The sequence below is a fragment of the Saccopteryx leptura genome, chromosome 6, assembly GCF_036850995.1.
Source record: "Saccopteryx leptura isolate mSacLep1 chromosome 6, mSacLep1_pri_phased_curated, whole genome shotgun sequence".
Taxonomy (NCBI): Eukaryota; Metazoa; Chordata; class Mammalia; order Chiroptera; family Emballonuridae; genus Saccopteryx; species Saccopteryx leptura.
Genome location: NC_089508.1, coordinates 54,399,141 through 54,418,057, shown reverse-complemented (window position 1 = coordinate 54,418,057; position 18,917 = coordinate 54,399,141). Strand labels below are relative to the sequence as shown.

Genomic DNA, 18,917 nt, shown 5'->3' with positions numbered 1-18,917 from the left:
TCTCTCTCTCTCTCTCTCTCTCTCTCCCCCTCCCTCTCTCTCTCTCTCTCTCTCTCTCTCTCTCTCTCTCTCATCCTCCTGCAGCCATGGCTCTATTGGAGTGAGTTGGCCCTGGGCACTGAAGATGGCTCCATGGCCTCTGCCTCAGGTACTAAGAAGAGCTCAGTTGCCCAGCAATGGAGCAACGCCCCAGATGGGCAGAGCATTTCCCCTAGTGGGCTTGCCAGATGTATCTCGGTTCAGGCGCATGCGGGAGTCTGTCTCTCTGCCTCCCCTTCTCTCACTGAATAAAGGAAATAAGAATTTTTATTTAAATAACCACATGTAGCTAGTGTTTTATGGTTTTGAACAGCATAGGAGCTGGATGGCCTTTAAATTATGTATAATGTAAAAGTGTATTTAGACTCTGAGCTGGAAAGACGAGTAATGTGTGAGAGAGTGAAGAGGGTGGTAAAGAGCTGACATCCACTCAGACCCAGGGTGCTTTCTGTATGATTTGGCTCCTTTTACCTGAGAAAACATTTGGCCCTGCTTCAAACCCTGTGGTTGAGCCCTGTGCTTTGGTCTGTGGGTTGTAGCTTTCTCATTATCAGAGTAATAGGCAGTGGTTTTGCTTAGCAGGAAGTTAGTTTTGCCTGTGGTAGTTCCGCTGAAAACCTGCCCCAGCTGTTCTGTATCCTCATCTGATTGCAGATCCTGGCTTGTGGGTCTTCATCTTTTTCACTGAAAGGAAGAGGCTGTCCATTCATCTTCTTCATGGAAATAGTAACCTTGGGCATTACCCTTGGTTTTTTCCGTGTGATTGTGATGTAGGAAAATACGTATGTGAACTGTGAAGTACTTAATTTTAGGTATTTATACTGGAAAGTTAAGATGGTACCCAGCTACTGGTTTTTCTTTTTCTTTGGCTATAACTAACACCCCTTTGCCTTGGGCAGCACTTACCTGGAGAAAGGTGGCTTACAGTGACCATGTTTTCTCCACTGCTTAGCCAATTGCTTATTAGCCAGACTCCCACAGAAACCGCACTACCAATAACACAGTCATAAAGAGTCTAGCAGTCATTGTCTGGCACCACAGATCTTCATAGCAACAGACCACCACTTGGCAACAGCAGCCACACAAAGGAAACATTAGGGAAATCAATACTTACTTTCTCCCACCCTTCCCCCATCCCAAACAACAGCCAGCACATTCTTTCCACCCGCACCTTACTCCTAGGGCATGCTTCAGGGCAGTTCTGTGTTTATATACCCTTGTGGGTTATGTTATCTGTCCACTGTTATATTTAAATCTGAAGCCCTAGGAAAATTTTCAGTTATAGACTTTTTTTTTAGTTTCATTTTACAAATTGCTAAATAAACTAATCTCAAGGAAGAGAGATATTCTTTTGTGCATTCTCACTCACCTCCCTGCAAAGAATAGTCAGCCAGTTCAGTTGGCTACTTACTGCAGGCTTGCCAGATAGGTAAGGCTGTTTCAAATGAGATTCTTCTGATATTTCAGTAACAAAACCACCTGAAATGGGCTCAGACAGATCTATTTTGTTACTAATGCCATCCTTTGACAATTAATTTAGTTCCTGATACTTATGTATGAACCCAGGTTAGTGATTGATACCTAGGCAGTAAATATAGTTGGTATAAAGTGGGGCTAATCATTATTAGCCCTAGCTAATTTAGCTTCAGCTTATGACTTCAAGAGGAAAAGGCCCCACCTGTGAGCCTTGATGTTTTCTTGCCCTGTTGCAGTGGTGGGATTCAGCCAGTTCACACCAGTTTGACAGAACCAATACCTAATTTTTTGTTAAGTTTGGCGAACCGGTTGTTGAAATGGCACTCATAATCAGGGTTTTCTCTAAGGAGGGCACCTGGGCAGCTGCTCAATGTGGAAATCACAGGTTTACATTCATTACTTTTTTTTTTTTGTCAGAGAGAAGGACAGATAGGGACAGACACAGGAAGGGAGAGAGATGAGAAGCATCAATTCTTCGTTGCAGCGCCTTAGTTAGTTGTTCATTGACTGCTTTCTCATATGTGCCTTAACGGGGAGTAGGGGTGGGGCTACAGCAGAATGAGTGACCCCCTGCTCAAGCCAGCGACCTTGGGCTCAAGCCAGTGACCATGGGGTCATGTCTATGATTCCATGCTCAAGCCAGCGACCCCACCCACGCTCAAACTGGTGAGCCGTGCTCAAGCCGGATGAGCTTGCATTCAAGCCAGCGACCTCAGGGTTTTGAAACTGGGTTCTCCACATCCCAGTCCGACGCTCTATCCACTGTGCCACTGCCTGCAGTTCAGGCTCCTTACTCTTTTTTAAGGTTTATGTGCATAATGCTGTATTCTAAGTGCCAGTAGTAATACTCATTTCCAAAGGTGAAAAAAATCGCAAGTTAGGACGCCAATCAAGAAACAATATGGAAATATCTTAACTAACTTATTTTTTTGTCAGGTGTTATTTAATATTTTTCATTAATATTTTAAAACTTTCAGCCCTGCCTGGTTGGCTCAGTGGTAGAGCGTCAGCCTGGCGTGCAGGAGTCCCAGGTTCGATTCCCGGCCAGGGCACACAGGAGAAGCACCCATCTGCTTCTCCACCCCTCCCCCTCTCCTTCCTCTCTGTCTCTCTCTTCCCCTCCTGCAGCCAGGGCTCCATTGGAGCAGAGTTTGCCCGGGTGCTGAGGATGGCTCTGTGGCCTCTGCCTCAGGCACTAGAATGGTTCTGATGGCGGCAGAGCGATGCCCCAAGATGGGCAGAGCATTGCCCCCTGGTGGGCATGCCGGGTGGATCCTGGTCGGGTGCATGCGGGAGTCTGTCTGACTGCCTCCCCGTTTCCAACTTCGGAAAAATACAAAAAAAAAATAAAAAATTAAAACTTTCTTATAATCTAGTTTTGTGTACCTCTTTTACTGTTCTTATTTAAGTATTAAATGCATGAAATAATAAACTACTTTTTGGTATATAATTTTTTTATACTTAAAACGGTCATTAGGGCAGAGAACCAGTTGTTAAATTATTTGAATCCCGCCACTGCCCTGTTGATGATGTGGTAAGTCATTTAACTGGTCTGAGCCTTAGTTTACTCTCATATCTCTGTGGTCCTTTCAGCTCTGATACTTACAATTCTGTGATCATTTGTGTAGGACAGAAGAGGGAACTGCCTTTGTTGATCATTGGTTGTGGCGAGATCTGCTGGAAGAAGTTGAGCCCTCCGGTCTCAGAGCTTACACTGCTAAAAACAGGGCCTGGGCCTGCCCTGGTTGATAAAGCTGCTGTAACAATGATGGGCAGAAGCTATTAACAAACTTGGCATCTAGCCTTTTCTCCCACAGCAGTAGTTTCAGACCATTTCAGACAGAGCTTTGCTCCCAGGTCATTGCTGCTGCCTCTTAATGATACCAGTGAGATCTCCCTCTCTCTCTCTCCCTTTCACAAACACACACACATACACACACACACACACACACACACACACAGTCTGCTCTCTCTTCTCTCTCTTCTTTTTCTGTCTCTGACTTCTCAAACAAGAGGCCGTTCTTCACTTCTGATACTTCATTATTCCAGCTCCCTCGGGCTGTATAGAGCAAAGAAATCATAGGGCATCAACCTGAAAATTTAGGCAGCTGGAGAGAATTTCTCCAGGATAGGGTGAGTAGGTAGCTGATTCCCCCTGGCATGAGGCTTCATTGCTAAATGGCCTTGTGTTTTATCTGCCAGGCTTGGGCTTTGTTAGGCCCATTCAGGCTTCCCTGTATTAGAGTTAAATTATAGTGGCAAACGAGGGCCATGTACTTTTAGAGGGTAGGGGTTAAGGGAAAATGGAAAGTGTGTCATTAATAGGCCCTGCTACTCGCTAATTGCTCAAGGAATTTTTGTTTAATGCACTGTCCCTGTGCTTACTCCCGCCCTATCCTTTATTTCCCTTAGTTGCTCCCTTCATGGACTTCTCCATAGCAACAAGCTCTATGACAAAAAGGCTATGGTGAGAAATTGGGTAGTCTTCCCTCCCACAAGTTGTACTCTATTTTCTCTTTAGGATAGCTTTAAAAAGCCTAAAAGACTGAGGTCAAATAATTTTCTACCCTTATTGAACTCATAACCGAATGAAACTTTTAGCTCTGAACTAATTCAGTGAACTACCTGCCTGCCTTCTCCTTATTTGACTCTGATTATCCTCATCTTTTGAAAAATGTCCCCTTTCATTCAATACACTTGAAATAACTGTGCCTCTCCTATTTACCAGGCTCCCCTCTGCTTTTCAGCTTTTAGCCTGCTCCTTAGAATTATTATATTTTTAAAAAAAAACAACTTCCAGAATTAAGAATCAGTGTTGAGGAAAAAACTGATGAAAAAAGTGTACAACATTAGACACGGGACTGGTCTGCCACCCTGGAGATTGGGCAGAATCCTAGAGAACTAGCCTGCCTCTCAGCTGAGCCTTGCACTCATCTCTGGGAATCACAAACACAAAGATTTTATTTTTGTTTTTATGTTAATAGGTCTTACTGAACAATAACATATAAGTATGTACACAAATCATAAGCATGAAGATCATTGAATTTTCAAAGTGAACACTCTTTGTGGTAGCAGCACCCAGATGAAGAGATGCAATATGACTAGAAGCCCAGAAGCCCCTTCATAGCTCCCTCCAATAGCTAATCCCCCCAAGAAAATCAATTCTAACTGCTAACACCATAGATTAGTTTTATCCATTTTGAACATTACATAAATAGAATCATTACAGTCTGTACTTTATGTCTAGCTGTTCAACATATGCCTGTGAAATCCATCCATATTGTTGCATGCAGTTATACTTTGTTTAGTCTCATTATTTTATGGTATTATGTGAATACAGTAGTCCACCTTTATCTACAGTTTCGCTTTCCATGGTTAACTACAGTCCAAGAATAGTAAATGGTAAATTCCAGAAGTAAATAATCATAAATTTTAAATTGTGCACCATTCTGAGTAGCATGATGAAATCTTGTGCTGTCAGCTCTATCCTGCCCAGGATGTGAGTCATCCTTTTTTCCAGCGTATTCACACTGTGTACACTATCTGCCCGTTAGTCACTTAGTAGTCATCTCAATTAACAGATCAGCTGTGGTGGTATAGCAATACTTGTTCAGGTAACCCTTATTTTACTTAATGACCCCAAAGCACAAGATATGCCACTAGATAGCAACTCAGATATGCCAAAGAGAAGCCATAAAGGGTGTTCTTTAAGTAAAAAGGCAAAAATTCTTAATGTAATTATGAAAGAAAAAATTGTATGTTGAGGTTACTGAAATTTACAGTAAGAATTAATCTTCCTGCCCTTGGCCAGTTGGTTCAGTGGATAGTGTCGGCCTGGTGTGTGGATGTCCCGGGTTTGATCTCCAGTCAGGGCATACATGAGAAGCAACCATCTGTTTCTCTTCCCCTCCGTCTCCCCTTTCTCCCTCTCTTCCCCTCTTGCAGCCAGTGACTCAATTGGTTCAATGGTCAGCCCCAGCGCTAAGTATAGCTCAGTTGATTTGAGCATCAGCAACATGGAGCCCAGTCAGGGCACCGTGGGAGTCTGTCTCCCTATCTCCCCTCCTCTCACTTTAAAAAAAAAAAAAAATGACTTTATCAATGAAATAAAATATTTTGAGAGAAAGACCATGTTCATATAACTTTTATAAATTTATTGGGGGTTTTGTGGGGGTCGTTTTCTTTTTAAAGATTTTATTTATTCAGTTTAGATACAGGAAAGAGGGGGGTGGTCATCCCATATGTGCCTTGACCAGGCAAGCCCAGGATTTTGAACCAGTGACCTCAGCATTCCAGGTTGATGCCACCTCAGGTTGTGCTAAGTTTATTGTTATAATTGTTCTATTTTATTATTAGTTCTTGCTATTAATCTATTACTGTACCTAATTTATAAGTTAAACTTTATCATAGGTATATATGTGTAGGAAAAAACAGCATTTATAGGGTTTGGTACTAGCCATGGATGGTGTCAGGCATCCACCAGGGAAAAGGGGGGCGGAGGGACTATTGTGTGATGGTACTTATTAAGTTGTTGATGTGCATTTAGGTTGTTTACAGTTTGGGGCTGTTGTGAAAATTCTTGTGTATGTCTTTTAGGGAATTAATGTATACATTTCTATTCTATATATACTTAGGAATGGAATTTCTGGGTCATAGGGTATGCACATGATCAGCTTTAATAGATATTGCCAGTTTCCCCAAGTGTCTGAATCAATTTATACTCCCACATCCAATTACAATCTTGGCTGCTCTTCAGCCTTAGCAACACTTGACCATATTTTCCTTTCTCGTTTGTGCCATTCTGGTTGATGTATGGTATTATCCCATTTTGGTATTACTTTGCATTTCCATGATGAGTCATGAAATTGAATATCTTTTCAAGTAAATCTTTTTGGATTGGTTTGTATGTTTTTTTCCTTACTGATTTGTAGTTCTTTGTATATTCTGGTTATAAGTCTTTTATCAGGTATATGTATTATAAATATTTTCTATTCCATATCTTGCCTTTTCTCTTTTTTTTTTTTAAGAGAGAGAGAGACAGGAAGGGAGAGAGATGAGAAGCATCAACTCATAGTTGCATCACTTTAGTTGTTCATTGATTGCTTTTCATGTGGGAGGCTCCAGCCCAGCCAGTGACCTTGGTTGGGCTCAAGCCAGGAACCATCAGGTCATGTCTATGATCCTATGCTCAAGCCAGATGCGCTCAAGCTGGTGACCTTGGGGTTTCAAACCTGGGACCTCAGTGTCCCAGGTCAATGCTCTATCCACTGTGCCCCTACCAGTCAGGCAATATCTTGCCTTTTCTCTTAGTGGTACCTTTTCATAAATGGAATTTCTGTATTTTTATAAAGATTAATTTATCATTTTTGTTTTATAGTTAGTGCTTTTTGTGTCCTGGCTGTTTAAGGAAATTTTACCTTTTTTTTTTTGAGAGCTTTATTGCTTTTTATATTTGTATCTAAAATCTATCTGAAATTGATTTTTGTGTAGGGTGTGAGTTGGGAGTCAGGATTCTGTTTTTCTCATATGAATACCTAACTGATCCAGCACCTTACTGAAAGCCCACGCTTCCCCCACTGCACTGCAGTGTCACATCTGTCATAAATCAAGTGATTGTGTGGGTTTATTTCTGGGTTCTTTCTTCTGTTCCATTCATCCATTTGTTTAGTTTTATGTCAGTACTACACTGTCTTAATAACTATAGCTTCATAAGTCTTGATATCTAGTAGTGTAAGTCCTCCAGCTTTATTGTACTTCAAGCTTGCCTTGAATATTCTTGGCCTTTTACATTTACATATAAATTTTAGGATTAGGTTGTGAATTTTTTTTTTTTTTTTTTTTTTTTCCTAGAGAGAGAGAGAAGGGGGGATGGCAGGAAACACCAACTCATAGTGGTTGCTTCCTGTATGTGCCTTGACTGGTCAAGCCCGGGTTTTTGAACTGGAGACCTGACCATTCCAGGTCGACGTTTTATCCACTGTATCATCACAGGTCAGGCATGAATTTTTATTTTAAAAACTTGCTGAGATTTTGATTGGGATTACATTGAATCTACAGATCAATTTGGGGTAGACTTCAAGTTTTATTCTTTTCTTTTTTTTTTCTGAAGCTGGAAACGGGGAGAGACAGTCAGACAGACTCCTGCATGCGCCCAACCGGGATCCACCCGGCACGCCCACCAGGGGCGAAGCTCTGCCCACCAGGGGGCGATGCTCTGCCCCTCCGGGGCGTCGTTCTGCTGCGACCAGAGCCACACTAGCGCCTGGGGCAGAGGCCAAGGAGCCATCCCCAGCGCCCGGGCCATCTTTGCTCCAATGGAGCCTTGGCTGCAGGAGGGGAAAAGAGAGACAGAGAGGAAGGAGGGGGTGGGGGTGGAGAAGCAAATGGGCGCTTCTCCTATGTGCCCTGGCCAGGAATCGAACCCGGGTCCCCCGCACGCCAGGCAGACGCTCTACCGCTGAGCCAAAAGGCCAGGGCCAAGTTTTATCCTTTTTATTTAAGCTAGTATTACTCAGTTTGGGGGAGCGATGGAGGATCAGAGCAAGTCAGTGGTAACACTTTGGGAGCTTGTTTAAAATACATGTTAGCTAACCCCCACTACTCATATTCTGAACGGCAGGTTCAGGATGGTGCTTAGGCATACTTATTGTGAAACAGCTCCCCTAGAAATTGTTTTCCTGCCATAACTACTGTTCTCCACCACCCTATTTGAGAACACTGACCTGGACTGTAATCTCCATGGCTAGCACCAGTAATTCACTAAGGCTAGTTAAGGCAAAATCTGACTGATTTAGTCAACGCCAGGTCTCCTTGGGGCTGTATTAGTTTTCTAAGGCTGCTATAACAAAATATCAAACACTGGGTGGCTTGAAACAACAAATGTCTTAGTTTTGGAGACTAGAAGTGAGAAATCAAAGTCTTGGCAGAGCTATGCTTTCTATGATGGTTTGAGGGAGAATCCTTCCTTGCCTCTTGTAGCTTCAGGTGTTTGCCAGCATTCCTGGTGTCCCTTTGCTTATAGAAGCCATCACTCCAGTCTCATGGTTATCTTCTCCCTGTGTGTCTTCACATCTTTTTTCCTGTATGTGTTTGTCACTGTGTCTAATGTGTTCCCCATTTTAATAGGATACTAATCATACTGGGCTAGAGCCCACTTAAATGACTTCATTTTAACTTGATTGCCTCTGTGAAGACCCTATTTCTAAATAAGATCACATTCTGAGGTACTGGGATTTAGGACTTCAATATATCTTTTGGGGAGACACAATTCAAGCCATAACAGAGACTATCAAAAATTTCAAAATAAGCCCTGGCCAGGTTGCTCAGTGGCTAAAGCATCATTTAACACAGCAAGGTCGTGGGTTTGATCCCCGGTCAGGCCACGTACAAGAAGCAATCAATAAGTGCACAACTGGCCTGACCTGTGGTGGCGCAGTGGATAAAGCGTCGACCTGGAAATGCTGAGGTCTCCGGTTCGAAACCCTGGGCTTGCCTGGTCAAGGCACATATGGGAGTTGATGCTTCCAGCTCCTCCCCCCTTCTCTCTCTCTGTCTCTCCTCTCTCTCTCTCTATCTCTCCCTCTCCTCTCTAAAATGAATAAATAAAAAACAATTTTTTTAATTTAAAAAAAAAATTAAAAAAAAATAAGTGCACAACTGAATGGAATAATTAAGTAGAACAATGAGTTGATGTTTCTCTCTCTCTTTCTCTCTCTCTCAACCAACGGAAAAAAATTTTAAAGTAATTTTTCTAATAGGCCCTGGCCAGGTGCTGGATTGGTTAGAACATTGTCCCAATACTCCAAGGTTGTCGGTTCAATCTCCAGTCATGGCACACACAAGAATCAACCAGTGAATAAATAAGTGAAAACAAATCAGTGTTTCTCTCTCTCCCTCTCTCCATCTCCCTTCCTCTCTCTTTCAAAAAATTTTCAAAATAATTATCTGTCACAAGTTAAAAAGAGGAAGGAAATCTAAAACTATACATAATAGAGGCACTGCTTGCTAAAGCCTGTCTGGGCAGGAGAGCATCCACCCTCTGATCTCAACTGTTCCTCTCCCTGCATTGCTATTTCCCCTCTGCTTGGCTCTGTTAACAAATCCTGAAAATGCCGAGCGGAGGTTACCAGAAAGAAAAGGAGGTTTCAGCAGTTGGCTGCATCTGTCAACCTCTTGCTAAAGAAGGCTGAAAGGGAAGTGCCTCAGGTAGGCCAGCCCTGGCCATGTTCTTATCCCAGTTCTTCCTGCTAGGTCAGAAAGCAGTAAAACTGTGGACAAGTGGGATTCCATCTCAACCCCATGCCAAGTATTTCCTCCAAGCTGTCTCATTGAGATAATGATACCATCCTTCTTGTTTGCAGTGGTTTTCACACAAGGACTCCAGCTGGATGGTCAAGGGCATGATGACCTCTACTGAACCACCTCCCACTGTGGGTACAGTGTGTGGTTACCTCAGTAAGAGGAAAGGGAGGAAGTGTGATTTAAGGGTGTGGCAAACCAGGTTTTGTTGTGCTTCTGCAAAATTTCCATGGTGTGGGAACTTGTAGATGGGAGGAAGAACTGTATCAGATCTTCAGTATTTCTCCCAAGCCTCCCCCCATAGCCTGGGGGTGAAGTGGGTTACTTTTGGTGGATGTTCCACCTTGTTCTTACATCTCTACTCAATACCAGTTCTTTTCCTGCTTATATTTTCAGCAGTAAAAGATCTACCTAACCCCTCCCCAGGCTGGTACTTACTTGATGTTTTCAGCTGGCTTGCTATTATGCTGAAATTCTTTGTAGAGAAAATACTGTTGTCATTTGGAAGCAGTTTTAGGGTGATGTGTGTCACCTTTGTGCATTCTTTGGCTCATTCAGCCCCAGAAGATCCCAGAAATAAGGGCTCAGGATTTGTGTTGCCTGTCAGTCCCAGAACTGAAGCCAAAAACGTTTGAAAACACCATATTCTATAGCAGTGGTTTCCAGATTTTGCTGCACATTAGAATGTAGCGGGGATTTTAAAAATCCAAATACCCAGGTTTTAACCCAGTTAAATTAGAATGGATGTAGGTGGGATCCACGTGTTGTCAGTAGTCTTTGAAGAACTCCAGGTGCATACAATGTTTAGCAAAATTTGGGAACCACTACTCCACAGTCTTCAAGCATTTTTGCAGAAGACCTTATGCTAAATTGCTTTATTATTATATAATCTGAGATTTATACTTAGAATGTTCATAAAAGGCTCCTGGGAAATATAGATTCTTTCTGGAAGTATCCCCTTTAAGGAGATAATAACCACATTTCTGCCACTGGGTTTCTGATTTTGGGAGGACCTGTACATGATTTGATTCTTCCTTACATCCTTACAGTCAAATCTATGAATTGTAAATAAATAGATTGCCAGGATAAGTGAGATAAACCAAGAGATGTTACTTTTAGCTGATTTGAGGTTCCACCTGTAAGGTATTTTTCCCCGCCGAGAAGGAAGGAACGGGGCCGGAGCCGCAAAGTGTGGCATAAGTAAACGGCTTTATTGAGTACAGAGCGCACATCCCGCCTGGCAAAGTTCCCTGGCCTCGAGGAAAGAAAGATGGAGGAGAGATGGAGGTCAGGGAAGTTGCAAAGATTAAACTGCGTGGGAGATATTTAAAGGGTCCCTCTAGGGAAATGGAGCTACTATGACGTGGTGAAATTTCACTGGCTGGCAGACAATCGCTTCTTTCCAAATGGTTCCTGGGAAGCTTCCTTTGGCGGGCTTGATTGTGGACGGTCCTAGCCAAAGTGGGCGGGTCTGAGTTCTCCACATGACTATCCCTCTATCCACCGACCTTACACCACCTACATGGGGCATGGTAGAACATAAGAATTTATAGCATAGCAAAACATTCTCACTAGTAATTTTCACTGCAATAGACAAATTTGGTGCTAGGGTTTTTTCCTCTGATATGTGGCACTCCTTACCAAAGTTGCTGACATTACTTACATGACAAACTCATTAAAAGAAAAAAAAGAATAGCCTGACCTGTGGTGACACATTTGGATAAAGCATTGACCTGGAATGCTGAGGTCACCGGTTTAAAACTCCAGGCTTGCCTGGTAAAGGCACATGTGAGAAGCAACTGCTGAGTTGATGCTTCCTGCTCCTCTTCCCTCTCCTTCTCTTCTCTCTCTCTTTAAAAAAAAAAATTTGTTAGAAAAACAATCTTAACGAGTAGATGAACCACAGATGATCTTCATTTTTCCTAGTCTTTTCCATTTCTGAAGGCTACTCACCTTCATCTTTACCTACATCTTTGGTTTGAACTTTTGTCCTAGAAGAAACAGCGCTCAGAAATTTGTATAATCTCTAATCAGATGGCAAGATATAGTATACCAGAAAAAAATTTTTAAATATATATAATATACCAGAAATTAGCTGTGGGAGGTAAACACATTCCTACATTCCCTCAGCTGGGGCTTCCACAGAGGTACTAGTACCCAGAGTTCCAAACTAGCCTTTCTCCCAGGCATCCTCTTGTAACTCTCCCTTCTTCTCTCCGTTCTAACCAGTTTCCTGCATGATACTGCTCTGGGCCAGGATGCAGCTATGCTTGGAGGTTTCCAGAAATTGTGATTTATTTACTTTGATAGATAGGGTCTCTTCCTCCACCCCATTTCTAAAAAGGACTAGGAAACCTGCCTGGAGTTGATATATTTGTTGCAGATACATCCTCTTTCTTCTTGCCCCTCACTGTTAACATTAGCAGACAAACATATCTGTCATTCTCCTTTAGAAAGAAATTGGGATGACAAAGAGCCCATTAACAGGCTCTTGATCATTTAGCGGTAGTTAAGAAGACCTTTGGCCTATATATATGGTTTGGGGAGAGTAGAGGACTTTACCCGGAAAGCAAAGAAGGCAGCCAAAGGCATATTCAACTTCTAGAGAACAGACTAAATTGAACAATTTGGCACCAGTATAAAGAGTGTTAGCAACACCATTAGTGTTTATTATTAACCATTCCCATTAGCACTGGATATGAGGCTTAGCACTTATTAATTCTCTAATCAAGCTAAGGAAATACAGTGTCCAAGGGAATCTTTTTTTTTTTTAAGATGACAAGCTTTTTTATTGATTGATATTTAGAAAAAGAGAGAAACATCTTATTATTGTTCCACTTGTTTATACATTCAATGGTTGATTTTTGTATGTGCCCTGACTGGGGATCAAACCATCATTGGTGTATTGGGACAATACTCTAACCAACTGAGATGTGTCAGCCAGTGTGACAAGCTTTTTTTAAAAGAAGAAGAGAACAAAGAAAAAGAAACATTGGTCTTTTAAAATAAACGATGGTAGAACTAATGTTTACACACCCATGTGTATACAATAACTCCATTAATGAGATTTTCGGCTTTGAGATGTAAGTCTGGGGTGTTAAAGTCAATTATAGATTGCATAAAATAATTTGGAATCAGCCTGGCCAAATAGTTCAGTAGGTTAGCATCCTCCCAATATGCCAAGGTTGCAAGTTCTATCTCCCATCAGGGCACATACAAGAAGCAACCAAAGAATATATAAATAAATGGAACAACAAATTGCTAATTCTCTCTCTCTTTCTCTCCTCTCTCTCTCAAATCAGTCATTCAATGAATCAATTCTTTTAAAAATAAAATAATTTGATGCCAAGGGGCTATTGCTAAGTCTACTTGTTAGTTTTGTTTTGAGAGAGAGAAGCATCAACTTGTTGTTCCACTTAGCTGTACCATTGACTGCTTTTCCTATGTGCCCTGACCAGGGCTCAAACCAGCGACCTCAGGGTTGAGCTGGCAACCCCAGAATCAGTGACTCTGGGCTTCAGCCGGCAACGTCAGTGCTCCAGGTCGACACTCTATCCACTACATTCGTTGGCCAGGGCTAAATCTACTAGTTTTTAACTCCAATCTGGACACTGCAAATGATCTGACATGCAATCTATAAATGGTGGGCAAAACTGATGAGCTCTGATCCAGTTGGTAGCTTTCTTTTATTATAAAAGTTGATAAGTTGAAAGTTTGAAGTTGAGAAATTTTTATACATATCTTTGGACCAAGAGATCCTCCACTAGGTCACATTGTAGTCAGAAAAGGAATGAGTATGCTTAAAAAGCTGTGTTATACTGTACTTCAAATTCAGGATGAGAAGCAATTAACTGTATCTTCTACCTTTTCTACCACACCAGTAGCAACTAGTTTTTCCTCTAATTTTTTTTTTTTTTTGTATTTTTCTAAAGTGAGAAGCAGGGAGGCAGAGAGACAGACTCCCACATGTGCCTGACCAGGATCCACCCAGCATGCCCACTAGGGAGTGATGTTCTGCCCATCTGGGACATTGCTCCATTGCAACCGGAACCATTCTAGCACCTGAGGCAGAAGTCATGGAGCCATCCTCAGCGCCCGGGCCAACTTTGCTCCAAGGGAGACTTGGCTGCTGGAGGGAAAGAAAGAGACAGAGAGAAAGGAGAGGGGGAAGGGTGGAGAAGCAGATAGGCGCTTCTCCTGTGTGCCCTGGCTGGGAATCAACCCAGGACTTCTACACAGCAGGCCGATGCTGTACCACTAAGCCAACTGGCCAGGGCTCCTCTAATTTTTTTAAATTACATCTTTTTATTTATTTTAAAAATAGTGCCTGGTTTCTTGGATATAACACCAAAAGCTCAGGCAACAAAAGAAAAAAATAGATATTGAATTATATCAAAATTTAAAACTTTTGCTTATCAAAAGACACTATCAAGAAAGTAAAAAGGACAACTCACAGAATGGCAGAAAAATTTTGCAAATCATATATCTGATAAGGAATCAATATCCAGAATATATAAAGAACTACAACTCAACAACAACAAAAAAACAAGCAACCCAGTTCAAAATTGAGCAAAATGAGCCTGACCAGGCGGTGGCACAATGAATAGAGCATCAGACTGGTATGCGGAGGACCCAGGTTCAAAACCCCAAGGTTGCCAGCTTGAGTGCGGGCTCATCTGGTTTGAGCAAGGCTCACTAGCTTGAACCCAAGGTTGCTGGTTTGAGCAAGGGGTCTTTGTCTGCTGCCCCCCAGTCAAGGCACATATGAGAAAGCAATCAATGAACAACTAAGGTGCCACAACAAAAAATTAGTGGTTCTCATCTCTCCCCCTTCCTGTCTATCCCTATCTGTCCCTCTCTCTGTCTCTGTCACAAAAAACTGAGCAAAATGACTTAAATAGACGTTTTTCCAAAGAACATAAACAATGACCAATAAGTACATAAATCACAAGGGAAATATAAATCAAAACCATGGTAAGATAGCCACTTCACACCTAGTAGATGGCTATTACTTAAAAAAATATATATATAAGGAAAATAACGAGAGTTGGAGAGGATGTAAAGAGCCCTTGTGGGTTGCAGGTGGGAACATAAAAATGTTGCAGCCATTGTATAAGACAGTAGTTCCTCAAAAAGTTGAACGTCGAATTAACATGGGATCTAGCAATATCACTCCTAAATACATACCCTAAAGAATTGAAAATAGGCTTGATCTGTGGTGGTGCAGGGGATTAAGTGCCAACCTAGAACACTGAGGTGGCTGGTTCAAACCCTGGGCTTGCCTGGTCAAAGCACATATGGGAGTTGATGCTTCCTACTTCTCCCCCCCTTCTCTCTCTCTCTCTCTCTCTCTCTTTCTCTCTCCCCTCTCTAAAATGAAAAAACTTAAGAAAATCTTAAAAAAAGAAGAAATTAAAAAAGAATTTAAAACAGATGTTCAAAAAAAACTTGTACATGAGTATTCATAGCAGTATTACTTACAATAATCAAGATGGAAACAACCCAGTGTCCATCAGCCTGTGAATGGATAAACAAAATATGCTATATACTTACAATGGAGTATTACTCAGAAATAAAAAAGAATGAAATTCTGATACATACTACAATGTGGATAAACCTTGGAAAAAATATTAAGTGAAATAAGCCAGACACAAAGAACAAGCATTGACCTGGATAATTCCACTTACCAGAAGTATTTAAAATAGGCAATTTTATAAAAACAGAAACTAGAATAAAGTTACTAGGAGATAGGGGGCATAGGGAGTAGGTAATTATTGTTTGAAGGTTATAAAGTTTCTGTTTCAGGTGATTAAAAAGTTTTGATACTGCCTGACCAGGCGGTGGCGCAGTGGATAGAGCGTCACACTGGGATGTGGAGGACCCAGGTTTGAGACTGCGAGGTCGCCAGCTTGAGCTCAGGCTCATCTGGTTTGAGCAAGGTTCACCAGCTTGAGGCCAAGGTCGCTGGCTCATGCAAGGGGTCACTCGGTCTGCTGTAGCCCCCCCCCCCCCCCCCCCCCGTCAAGGCACATATGAGAAATCAATCAATGAACAACTAAAGAACCACAACGAAGAATTGATATTTCTCATCTCTCTCCCTTCCTGTCTGTCTGTCCCTATCTGTCCCTCTTTCTGACTCTCTCTGCCACAAAAAAAAAAAAGTTTTGGTACTATCTTAGTAGTGAGGGTTCCAAAAAAAGGTAATATTTTCTTTGTTGAAAATTCAAGGAACAAAGAAAAAGGAGAAATCACAAACCAGAAAGAAGAAAATCATAAATCGCCCAGAGATAACCACTATTATGATTTTGTTATACATACTTTTGTTGTTCTATTTTTAACAAATTTGGACCCATCACTGTATATTTTTAATCTTCTTTTTTTATTGAGGACTATATCATAAACATTCTCCTGTAACATTAAGTGGTCTTCTATAATATTTTAAATAACTACACATTGCCTGACTTGTGGTGGCACAGTGGATAAAGCATTGACCTGGAATGCTGAGGTCACTGGTTTGAAACCCTGAGCTTGCCTGGTCAGAGCACATATGAGAGTTGATGCTTCCTGCTCCTCCCTCCCCCCTTCTCTCTCTCTCCCTCTCTCCTCTCTCCCTCTCTCCTCTCCTAAATGAATAAGTAAATTTAAAAAGTTAAAAAAAGGTAAGTCTGCAAGATGGCAGTGGCAATGACATTCTCCCAGCAGCTGTGTGGAATTGGTGCAGCATTACTTGGCTTGCCCCAGGGCGCCAGGTGTTTCGGGGTGCACATCTCCCCAACCAGGGAGAAGGTCACGCACACCAGGCAGGTTATGACCAGGTTTATGATGAAAAGGACTACAGGGATTTGTAGGTTGTCAGAAAGAGGAGAATGAGAACTTTGCCATTGATTTGATAGCCAAGCAGCTTGTGAGTGAAGTGGAGAGTTGCATAATAGCGTGTGATGATGGTGGAAGGGCTCTTGGCTACACAAAGTCTACATAAACTTGGACAAAGAAACAAAAACGGGGACATGCGGTTACTGTGGGCTCCAGTTCAGACAGCGCCATCACTACAGCAGACCATGCACCTGGATCTTAGGAGGCTGTGCATGTGAGCATTTCAGTGTTAACATAAAATAGGGGAGGTCCATGTGCTGTACCTCGGTGCTCCTACTGCAAACAAAGGGACTTGTCAAGTGGAAAAAAAGGAAAAGGAAAAATAATAAATAATCACATTATTCCAGTGGTTCTCAAACTTTTTGAAGTCAGGGCGCATTTAAAATCCTACTACAAATAATTGTAAGCTCACTATATACAAATTTCTGAGAGATATGTTATAATAATTAAGTCAAATATTAAAGAAAAAAATATAAAGTCCAAGCGTGCTTTTATGATAATTAAACAAAATAAATACGACAAAATTAAAATCTGACATTAAAAAACATTTTTACATTACATTTTTTGAGTTATGCTTTTTAGAATTAATAAAAAAGGGGTTAAAAAATTTAAAAATGACAAAAAAGTTATTTTTTTATATATAGATACATTCTTAGTAAGATTTAGTAAATTCGGCAGGTCCCAGTGCAAATGTGTTAAGTTTTTCATTCTTTTTTTTTTTTTTTTTTTTTTTTTTTTTAACAGAGAAAGAGAATCAGAGAGAGGGATAGACAGGGACTGACAGACAGAAACGGAGAGATGAGAAGCATCAATCATTAGTTTTTTGTTTTGTTTTGTTTTACAGGGACAGAGAGAGAGTCAGATAGAGGGATAGATATAGACAGACAGACAGGAACAGAGAGAGATGAGAAGCATCAATCATCAGTTTTTCGTTGCAACATCGGAATTGTTCATTGATTGCTTTCTCATATGTGCCATGACCCCGGGCCTTCAGCAGACTGAGTAACCCCCCGCTCGAGCCAGTGACCTTGGGTCCATGCTAGTGAGCTTTTTGCTCAAGCCCGATGAGCCCGTGCTCAAGCTGGCAACCCCGGGGTCTTGAACCTGGGTCCTTCCACATCCCAGTCAGACGCTCTATCCACTGCGCCACCACCTGGTCAGGCAAGTTTTTCATTCTTGTATTTATGAGAAACATGAGCCTAATGTGTCCTAGCGATTTCTTCAATGTTTGGGCATATATCTGAAAGGCAAACTCTCATTTCCTTGTCAATACATTGAAGAATTCCTCTCTTTTTCCTCTTAATTGTGTTGAGGGTAGAAAATCCTAATTCACATAAATAGGATGTTGAAAATTGTAGTAAAATGTTCAAAGCTTTTTTAGATATTGCCACATATTTTTCTTTTATAGAAATCTAAAAGGCTTCAAGAGACAATTCCTTATGTTTAATCATCAACCCAAAACCCCCACTATACATATCCTCTTAACTTTACACCAAACAAAGGATAGAAGAAACTTGCCTCCAGTCTTTCCGGGGAACATGAGGGTAGTGTAAACAATCCAGCACCACAATTTAACAGCCTTTTGCAACCTAATCAGGCAAGTGAGGTGGGGGGCTTGGGCAGGCTGTTAGCTTACAGCCAATTCCCCACACCTCTGTCCCCCAAAAATCTAAACTCCAAAAACCCTGTTGGTTTTTTGGTCCCCAACAGGCACATATTTCTCTGGAATACCATAGGGCACACCTGGAAATCTTCTAGGGCACACCAGTGTGCCCTGGCACACACTTTGAGAACCACTGCATTATTCCATGTTAAGTATGTATTATGATTGATGTAGTCAAGTTATAGCCCCCTTTTTTTAATGGCTTTAAAAAAGATTCTTTTGAAAATTTCTAGCTCTTCAAGAAATGAGCTTTGGTTTTCTACCATCAATAAAGTACACACAGACAAAGGAAACACATATATTTCATAATAGCCTTGTAGCTTTGTATCTTTGAGTTTCTGTCCCCTTGGTGCCTTTGGCTTACTTTGATATTCTCTTTCTGCTTCTTGCCTCTTCTGCTCTATGTACCTTTTCGTTTGCCACCAGTATACAGCTTTATTGCTGCTTCTATTTCTTTTCTGGTAGCAAGAGGTCAAACATAAAATCAATAACCTACATCTCAGCCAAAAATAAACCTACAAGTATTGATATATTTCATTCTCGTCTACAATTGTATTCTCAAGTACAA

At 41.5% G+C, this 18,917-nt stretch overlaps 1 protein-coding gene and 1 pseudogene across 3 annotated transcripts in view; both read left to right on the top strand.

Moving 5' to 3' along the window:
- The window catches only part of ZNF609 (zinc finger protein 609), a 279,517-nt gene that overhangs the window by 221,104 nt on the left and 39,496 nt on the right, over positions 1–18,917 (top strand). The window lies entirely within an intron of this gene.
- LOC136376738 (NADH dehydrogenase [ubiquinone] iron-sulfur protein 6, mitochondrial pseudogene) lies at positions 16,486–17,058 on the top strand (annotated as a pseudogene).